Consider the following 9731-nt stretch of genomic DNA (forward strand, 5'->3'; position numbering starts at 1 on the left):
TTGCTTTAGGTGTGTGATATAAACATGTAGAGCCATGAATATAAAAATCCCTGGAAGAATATAATAACAGTTATCTGTGTTGTGGTAATACAAGTGATTTGTGTGTGTGGAGGGGGGTGGTGTGTATGTTTAAAAAAAAAAGCTTTGATACTGTACAGAAATTTATAAAATAAAAATAAAATATTTTTTAAAGAAAAGAGGCAAAGGTGAGGAGAAAGCAAGTAATAGAGACTTGGAAATAAATTTTTGAAATGGTCCAAGGCTATTTCCTTGACAAACTGCCCCAAAGGCCCAATTCTGCTCCCAACATGATATAGCCTTTTGAATCACATGCTCATCCATTGTTCAAACCATTAATGAGAGGTTCATCTGAACTTAATCAGAAAATATTTATTGATGTCTCCTCTGTGCCCAGTTCTGAGCTACTTTTTGTGATGGAGATATATAAATCTAAACAATAAACATCCTTAGAAAATGCATAAATTTATTGGGAAGACAAGACTTCACAGTAGAATAGCAAAGAGTAGAAGCCTAGAGGTGCATAGCAAATTTTGAAATACAAATTGAGGTGCAGAATTAGAAACAAGAGAAGCCAATATGGACTGAGTAATCAGAAAAATTTTCATACTTCAGATGGGATCTAGATGGAATCTACTGTAGTCTTCTGCAGAGAAATCCTTGGGTCTCCTCTGCTGGTCTCTAAATCAAGATATAAACTTACCCCGTATTTCCAAAACCCTCAGAAGCTTATGGAGGGACAATAAGTAAGGAAACAGTGCTCGCAAGAACATTTCAAAGCCTCTGCCAGTAATCATTCCAGGCAGAATCATTCTCCACCTCTGCAGCTAATGGACTTTTCCTCACATAGAACAACCCAGGTGGACCCCTGGACCATCTGCTGCTGTGAATGGAGAAGCCCCCTCTGCTCCACACCGTTTGTGGCTGTCACATGTCAGGTGCCCCAGGAAGAAAATGCTGAGACAGAGTTTAGTGTGTAAGATGGTTATTGGGAAGTGCTCTTAGGCTCAACATCTATGGAAAGGAGTAGGAAAACATCAGAACGGGGCAAAAGGAGAGGCTGAGCATCGATGCAATCTCAGCAGAGGCCTCAGCCAACTCTCTGGGAAGCTGTAAGATGGGAATGGTCCTTCAGAGTTGTCCTGAATTAAGGAGATAAGGCCAAAATTTTTATATCTCATGTCAATTCATCATTGGATACAGGCCACCAAGAAATGGACTGTGACCTTGGGTGAGTTGCTTCTCAGCAGAAGCATATTCTGCAGACGGATGATAGCTGAGGTCTCTCTGCCTACAGCATTCCTAGCAACTGGGGAGCAAACCCTTCAATCCTAAAGTGGAAATCCAGGTGGCTTATCACAGTGTCCTCCACATGGCCCTTGTCAGTAATGCTGTATCACCCCAGGACCCCTGTGGGCCCCCAGCACATGGCTGTGCTCTTCCTCTCTGTTCATATTCTCCATCTTCTCTGTGATCCTGCTACTCAGAGACGCCAGGATATACCCTTCACTGAAAAAAGAGGCAAAGATATTAGAAGCCTTAACATAAAAGCTACTTTCAGGTCAGAATTGTGTTGTCTGAGCGTCTCCAACCACAACCTGGTCTGTGTGCTGTTGGGGCATTGGTTTTCCTCCATGCCTGCCCCCTGGGTGATGGAACAATGGTTTCACGTGCCCTTGGGTTAGGAACACAACTGCTTCACTTTATAACCATTGTCTTAGTCCACTGGGTGTACTATCACAAAATACCATAGACTGAGTGGCTTACAGACAACAGAAATTTATTTCTCACAGTTCCAGAGGCTGAGAATCCAAGATCAGGGTGCCTGCCTGGGTGGGCCTTTTTCCTGGTGTCCTCATAGGGTGGAAGGGTGAGGGATCTCTCTGGGGTGTCTTTTATAAAAACACTAATTCTATTTGTAAGGGCTCCACATCATCACCCGAGCAAATCTCAAAAGTGCCACCTCCTAACAGCATCGCAGCTGGCATTAGGATCTCAACACATGAATTTGGGGGGAACAGGTTTAGACCATAGCACCATCGCACGTGAATGAAAGGGAAAGGCAGAAAACACAGAATTAAAATGTGCCTTCCCGTCGCTCTGAGACAGTGCTTCTGCTGCTGTGTTAGATCCTCCCAAGACCTGGAAACTAGGAAAGCCCAAGAGCCTCTCCAGAGGGAAAGCGTCTTCCCTGTCCCTCCGCCCCCACACACCCCACCTGGCCCTCTAGAGAACACTCAGCAACTAAGGCCTGACCTTCCTCCAACAGGGGCCACGTCCCCTTCGAGCCCACCCGGGTTTCAGCGTGGGATTGGCAGACTTCCCCTCTCCCGCTCTGGACCTGTGAGGAAACACTTTCCACACGTTTCAGCACAAACGCACACTGCATTTGTTAGATATCAGGGCCATACAAGGCCAGTCTCCTGCAGGTGGGGCCAGAAGACTCAAAAGATTCAAAAAGGATGCATCTCAATATAGAAAGCACAACTGGAAAGACAAGCCTCTTCTAGAGGTGAGGAGTATCATTCATTCTGGATTTCAAGATACCAAGTCTGCCAGATGAGGGAACAGATAATAAAGAGGCTGCCAGTCTGGTTGCCTATTGAGGCTTGTAGCAAAGAAGGAAAAGTCTTAAGCTAATATTTTTCTCAGTGTAGTGAAATAAGAGAGTACCTGCTTTAGAATCAGATCTGGGATAAAAGCCCAGCTTTTTGGTCAATAAGCTGTATGATGTACCGAGAGTTACTTTGCCTCTCGATCCTCAGTTTCCTGATTGGCAGAGGGGAGAAAACATCATTACCTTATAGGATTTTTGTAAAGCTTTAGTGAACAAATAAACAAATCTCACCCCAATATAGTACCTGGGAGGTGGTAAGCACTCAGAAAACAGGAGCTGTGATCATCACCTCATATGGAATCTGATGGGGCCTGTTCTCTCCAAGGAGCAAGCTATACCTTTGTAAACAAGAACATTTAGACTTCTTCTAAGCTGCATCTTTTCTTGGTTATTTCTCACTATTGGGTAAGCTGTTTGAAAATTCAGGTTTTCTCAGTTGCATTAAGAAAAAGATTCAAGTCAGAATTAAAGTCCATGCAAGTGGCCAGGGAGCCAAGTGCCCACTAAGCAGGGAGAGTGTGCTCTGGGGTCGGTGACTGCAGTGCCTGCGCAACTCACTAGTGCATGGAAATAAAGAAAAAGCTGGGGCTTTGGGCTTCTGATTCCTCTTCCTAGAAGACTGGAGTTTCTGGGTATTACTATATTAAGGAGGCTGCTGTTTTCTGCAATACCTGTATAATACAAGTGAAACGCACCATGAGGTTTTCAGCGGGCTCAGAAGGCCAACATGAATACAAGAAGGTGGCTGGTGAGTAGCAAGCATAAGTGAAGCAGGCCCAGTGGAAGAACAATCCAGAAGCAATAGGGAGTGTCCAGGGCTGCGATGTTCAGGGTATAGAAGCACACGCTCTGGCCTAAGGAGGCGCACTGACAGCCTGGGAGTGTGGACCACGCATGGCTCCAGCTTCCAGTGTTCTCAAGAAAAGACAGATATCAGGACTTTTACATAAAATTTTCAACATCAGCCATTAAACTCAGTTTCATTCAATCTGTGCAAGCTCTAAAACTTGTGTGGGAAGAGTAGAGATGAGCTGATAAAAGTCAGAATACCAACACTCATAACTTCAGTTATTACTTCTCTTTATTAATACTTCTCAGTATTTTATGCACAGAGACTATTTCCTCACCAATGAAAACTGGGTTTCTAAACAACGGAGCAGGCGTGGGCCATGATCCAGAACATGCCAATGTGGAACATTTAAGACTCAGTGAGTGAACGTAAAAATTCTATTAGGTTTCAGTTAATCGTTTGTATTTACATTAAACCACATGTGTAATTACAAAAGTGATCATGTGAAACAAAGTCCTACATACTGATGCTTTTCCCTTCAAGCCCACAAAAGAGAGTCCTCTTTTATTTCCCCACTGCCTAATCTTTACTGTACCTCCATCCACTCTTGTAACCATTGTCACTTTTCCACGGTCAGTGCCATGGTCTCATGCACTCCATTTCTTTTAATTTGAAACCAGAACACAAGATCTAGGGACCTGAAGTTTGTTAAATCCCTTGACCCAGCTAAGTATACGACAGAGCAGTTCACGGCAGATGGGGGAAGACTGAACCTGGGGACCAGCCTTCCTCACTGAGAAGCAGCAGGGCTGATTCCAGCCAGGAGGGAGCACAACATCCAAAAGAAGATAACAGATGTAGGTGGAGGTCCCCAGAAGGGGTCCAGGCCCTTTGTGCATCTACCTCTTAGAGCTGCCACCACATAAATCCTCGGCTGACTCCAGTCAGGACCTACTCAGTGTCGCATAATTCAGTATTACTGTTCAGTATTATTATTGACACTGAGGCCCCATCTTTGATGAAGGTCTTTTCCGACAATGTTCTAAAAATAGCAAAAAATGTTTAATCTCCGAGAACCAGAGAGAAAGGGCTGTGTGACAAGGATTTCTATATTTACATAATGATTACTCTGTTTTCATACCTGAGTGGAGATTTCACATGCAACCATGACTCTGGTAGAAAAGCCATCTTCCAAGAGAAATACGCTGCTGAGAACTTCTGGAAGCACATCAGCCCTGACACCTTGTTGAAGGCAAATGTTGGACCCAATCCAAGTGGTTTCTAGAGGTTTCATCTGTCCTGCTGGTTAACTGGACAGAAACCACAAGGTCTGTAGGCTAATGAAAGGGAGCCCCATGGAGGAGGTTGTCAAAGCCATGGAGAGCCAGCAGTGAGAGCCAAGACCAGAGAGAAGACCACCACTTTTCTAATGTAGACCTCTTCCACAGCCACCCAATCCTTCCAAATTTGGGGAATCTGCTTTCATATGCTGCTGCTTTGTGCTCTTACTTCTTACCTCTCTTTCGGTTCCATTTTCTTCATCCCCTCTGTAAGTTTAGCTGAATTTCAGAATAAAGTTATGACCACAAAATCGAAACCAATATTTTAAAAAATCATTACAAGGCAGAGTACAAGTCTGCAGGGGCAGGGGGAGGGGTCTGAAAAAGGCCACATGCAGAATTCAGGAATACAGGACATCACAGAGCACTAAGTGGACACAGTGGAGTTTAGCAGACAACACAGGGTATTATGGAAGTATAAACAAAGAAACTAAAGGGCTAGACAAATTATTAAGATTATCATTAAGACTATTAAGACAGCAACCAGTCACTAAAGCCAGTTTCTCAAGGAGCAGCTGTTCTTAGGATCAAGACAAAAGTCTTCCTGCCTGCTCTGGGCCAGTGCAGTCCTGGCAGAAAGGACCCCAGAGTCCTGGACTAAGTATATAATTTATTTATTTCAGAACCTGTCTAAAGGAGTAAATTCTATCAGATTAATGCTTTGGGGGAATGTTAACCATGTGGTTTTGGATTTTCCAACTTTTAAAGAGAAAACAAATTTCATGTAAAATTACCAATTATTTCATGTTGGCTACCAATTCAAAACTTAGGCACTGTTCTTCCTAGAGGTAAAGGCTGAAGGATTCTACTGTACAGACTGGATATGCAGGAGCAGAAATTAAAAATTAGTAAAATGTACAGAAGTAGATTCACTTTTATAATTTAAGGAAAAATGGGTTTTTACATTAGAATTAGGAGAAAAATATACTTAATGTCTTTGTGGCAAAGAATGTATACTTTGGCAAGGAAATCTAAGATATTTCTTTTCTTTATACTGATTAAAGATATTTTAAATAATAGTATTTTGGAGAAGTGCAGTTAAATAAACACAGTTAGGTATTTAACAAGGATACTACTGTCTTTTAAGTTTCCCAGATTTAAACAAGAAATATTTGTGTCAAGTGAAAGATAATGACAGATCTGGAATCTGACAGTCTACCCGTAGAACATGGCTTATAGATTTCCTGGGAGATATTCAAATCCACTCTCAGCATAGAATGTTCTGGAACTGAAGAAAAGTTGCACTGATATCAGGAGTTCTCTCTTTCTGTTTAAGTCTGCCACTTCTTAAAATAAAACAGAATAAAGTGAGTATGTTTGTCCTGGACATGGAAGACTAATTGAGTTTTCTTTGAAAATGACTTAAACATTTTGAGATTAAAATTTTTCCTAAGTTTTGTATTATTCTGAGTTCCAACATGATATAAAAGTTGCACACCATGGAAAGAAATCCAGTGGAGCAGAGTATCCCCATAAGAACATCTACTGAACCCCAGAAGATCTGTTTGTACATCAGATTGTAATTCATTTCGCACTTACCCAGAGCTCACTGCCATATACTTCTGATAAAACAAACTAGACTGTGAAATTCAGAAACTGCTAAGGTCGACTAGCAACACTGCTCAACACAAAAGAAAGCAATCCTGGTGCACCTGAGATGCCAAGGGACAGAGACAACAAAACCCACTTTTTTCACTTGCCTTTTATCCTGGGATGGGTGGGTCAAAATCATAAAGAATGTTTCCCAGCTGAACGCTTTGTTAAAAAACTCCTCAAATAATTTGTTTGCATTGAAAAAATACCACATACTACCACATTTAAGAAATATGTTTAAACTATAGCAAAAGGAGAAATAGGAAATGATAGGAACAAAAGGTAAAAAGCCATAAATCAAATTTTAAGTCCGTAAGGGAGTAGGGTATTGCCCAGTGGTAGATGCATGCTTAGCATGCATGAGGTCCTGGGTTCAATCCTCAGTACCCCCATTATAAATGAAAAAACAAACATATCTGATTACAACCCCCCCCCAAAAAAAAGTTTAAAAAAAAGATAAGGGTAAAAACAGAAAAAAAATTAAAAATAAAGTATAAAAAAATTAAATCCACATCTAGTGAATGCATGATGGTAAGAATCATGATGGCTACACAGTCCCTTCCTTAGTGGAGCCTAAAATCTAATATAGGAGGGAAACAATATAAAGACATGAAATGATAAATAGTTTCACATGTTTAAAATGCAAACACTTCAAAAGGGAAAAATGAGATGAAGCAACACAGTATTAATTACCAAAATCACTACAAAGAGAAAAAGAATGACTTCAGCCTGAGTTTTCCCTGAGAAAGAGAATTTGAGCTTAGTCTTAGACTAGGGTAGTGACATACTATGTTCTACAGACTCGAATGTGCAAAGATCATGAAATTACTTTGCTCAAATCAAATATGACTCAAGTCTGTGTGGTTCTTTGCAGGCAGGTGACTGCCATTTCTATGCCAAGTTTGGACAGGAGAATCTTGGTTTATGCCAGAGTCCTGATACCCAAGTTTTCTTCTACTTGGTGAGACAGGAACCCCTTCATTCCTCTTCACACTGTGCCACCCAATCTCCTAACATTCCCAGAGAGTATCACTCTCTGTAGTGGGATGACTAGTGTTCCCCCATATCCATGTTTCCCTGAAATCGCAGGAATATGACCTTATTTGGAAATAGGGTCTTTGCAGATGCAATTAGTTAAGGATCTTGAGGTGAAATCATCCTGGGTTTAGGGTGGGCCGCAAATCCAGTGCAAGTGTCATTATAAAAAGAAGAGAGGACACAGAGACATAGAGGTTACCTCATGAAGATGGAAGCCAAGGATGAAGTGATGTGTCTCCAAGCCAAGGAACACCAAGGATTGCCAGCAATCACCAGAAGCTAGGAGAGAGACCTGGAACAGATTCTCCCTCAGAGCCTCCAGAAGGAACCAATGCTGCTGACTTCTTGATTTTGGACTTCTGGTATCCAGAACTGTAAGAGAATGAATTTCTGTTTTTTAAAGTTAAGAAGTTTATGTGAATTTGTTGCAGTAACCCTAGGGAACTAGTACACTCTCCTTTTCTCTTTTTTATCCACCTTCAACACAGTACCCTTCCTGTTCTCCTTCAATCCCAAACATAAATCTCTCAAGGACTGTGACCTTCTGAATAAAACAAAATCTGGAAAACAGTTTGTCTATAAACAACTTCTACTTTCGGACTAGAAGGCATCCCTTCTCCCTCTTTATTCAAGGATCTACAAAAGCCTGAGAACCTGTTTGGACAAGGGAGGGAAAAAGAGATGACAAAATGCAAATTAATATTTTGTGTGGAAAGCATATGGGCAAAAGTGCAGGTTGGGAGGTACATATGCAAAGTACTGACTGGAAGAACCAGGATCAAGAGACAATGAAGGCATGATTCAAGAAATAAAAGAGTACTAAAGTAAGGAAACAGTCTAACATAAATTTAAAAGAATTGGGGAAATATTTTAAAACCACTGAACACAAGGCTAAAAGGCTTAGTCAGAGATTCCCAAATCTTCTCGGTTCCTGGTACCCTTTTTGTATCAGTAATTTTTTCACGGCAACTCTAGACCAAAAGAAGTGCTTAATATCTTCATTTATTAAGTAGTTAGGTTCAAACAACGTAATATATATTTATGTCCTAACAAGTTAGTAATTATTTGAAAAAATAAGTGTATATACATTTAAAGAAAAAATTCTATTTTCTTTCTTTCTTAAGCAATCACAGTTTTACTAATGGGATGTGTATGCCTCCTGGGCACTGCACAATTTCTAAAGAGTCAAAATCAGACTGGATGCCACCATCCTCAATTCATGTCCTGTACTGTTTTCCAAGAGGTACTTGCTTCTTGTCACAGCAATTGTTGAAAACTCACCTTTGAAAAAGTAAGATGTCACCAAAAGGAACTGTAGCATAATCAAATATTAATATTGCAAACTACCTTGAGATAGTAATTTCAGCAGTGTGAGGAAGATGTACACTGTCCTTCCTTCAATTTTTACAAAAATTCTGTGGCATCTCTGTGAATTTACTGCAGTACTCCAAGTGTTCATCGTCTGGAAACCATTGGCTTAGACAATAATCTCTAATGACAAATACTCAAAGTTTTTGAGCAGAGAAATGACCTAATCTAAGCCATGTTTTAGGAAGATTTATTGATGACTGGAAGACAGATGAGGCTGAAAAAGAAGAAGACTAAAGAAGGGAGACCCAGAATTATGTATTTGGTTCTAAAGGATTTTTTTATGATAATCATTGCTTAATGTATATGAAAATTTCTTGTAAACGGAGGGCCTTTGAGTTGATTGGCAAAATTAGGACTGCTATGTTAATGAGAGAAAAAAATTATAATGCAAGCACTGTGTTGGGTTAGAGAATGTGACTTATTAGACATAAGAGATGTTAAAATGTGAATAATATTGCAAATCATTCATTATTCTGAAACTGCTAGAAGATCCAGAGTTCAACATTCTGAAGCCCTCCTCCTTGGAGCAGACATTTGACAAATGAGTTAGGCAGCACCAACAACTCCATTCAAAATAGGGTCTCACATTTCTCCAAAGAAATATACAAATGGCCAATAAGCACATAAAAACATGTCCAACACATTAGTCATTAAGAAAATGCAAGTCAAAACCACAGTGCAAAATCACTCAATTTTGACTTCATGGCCTCTAGGATGGCTATGATCAAAAAATTGGACAGTAAGTGTTGGTGAGATTATGGAGCTACAGGAACTCCCATACATTGCTGGTGGGAATGTAAAACAGTGCGGCTACTATGAAAACAGTTTGGTGGTTCTTCAGAAAGTTAAATGACCTTGTAATTCCATTGCCAAGTATATACCCAAAAGAAATGAAAACATAGAGTGACCCAAAAACTAGAACACCGCTGTTCATGGCAAGATAACTCAAAATGGTCAAAAAGGA

The sequence above is a fragment of the Camelus ferus genome, chromosome 2 (genome assembly GCF_009834535.1).
Source record: "Camelus ferus isolate YT-003-E chromosome 2, BCGSAC_Cfer_1.0, whole genome shotgun sequence".
NCBI classification, from domain to species: Eukaryota; Metazoa; Chordata; class Mammalia; order Artiodactyla; family Camelidae; genus Camelus; species Camelus ferus.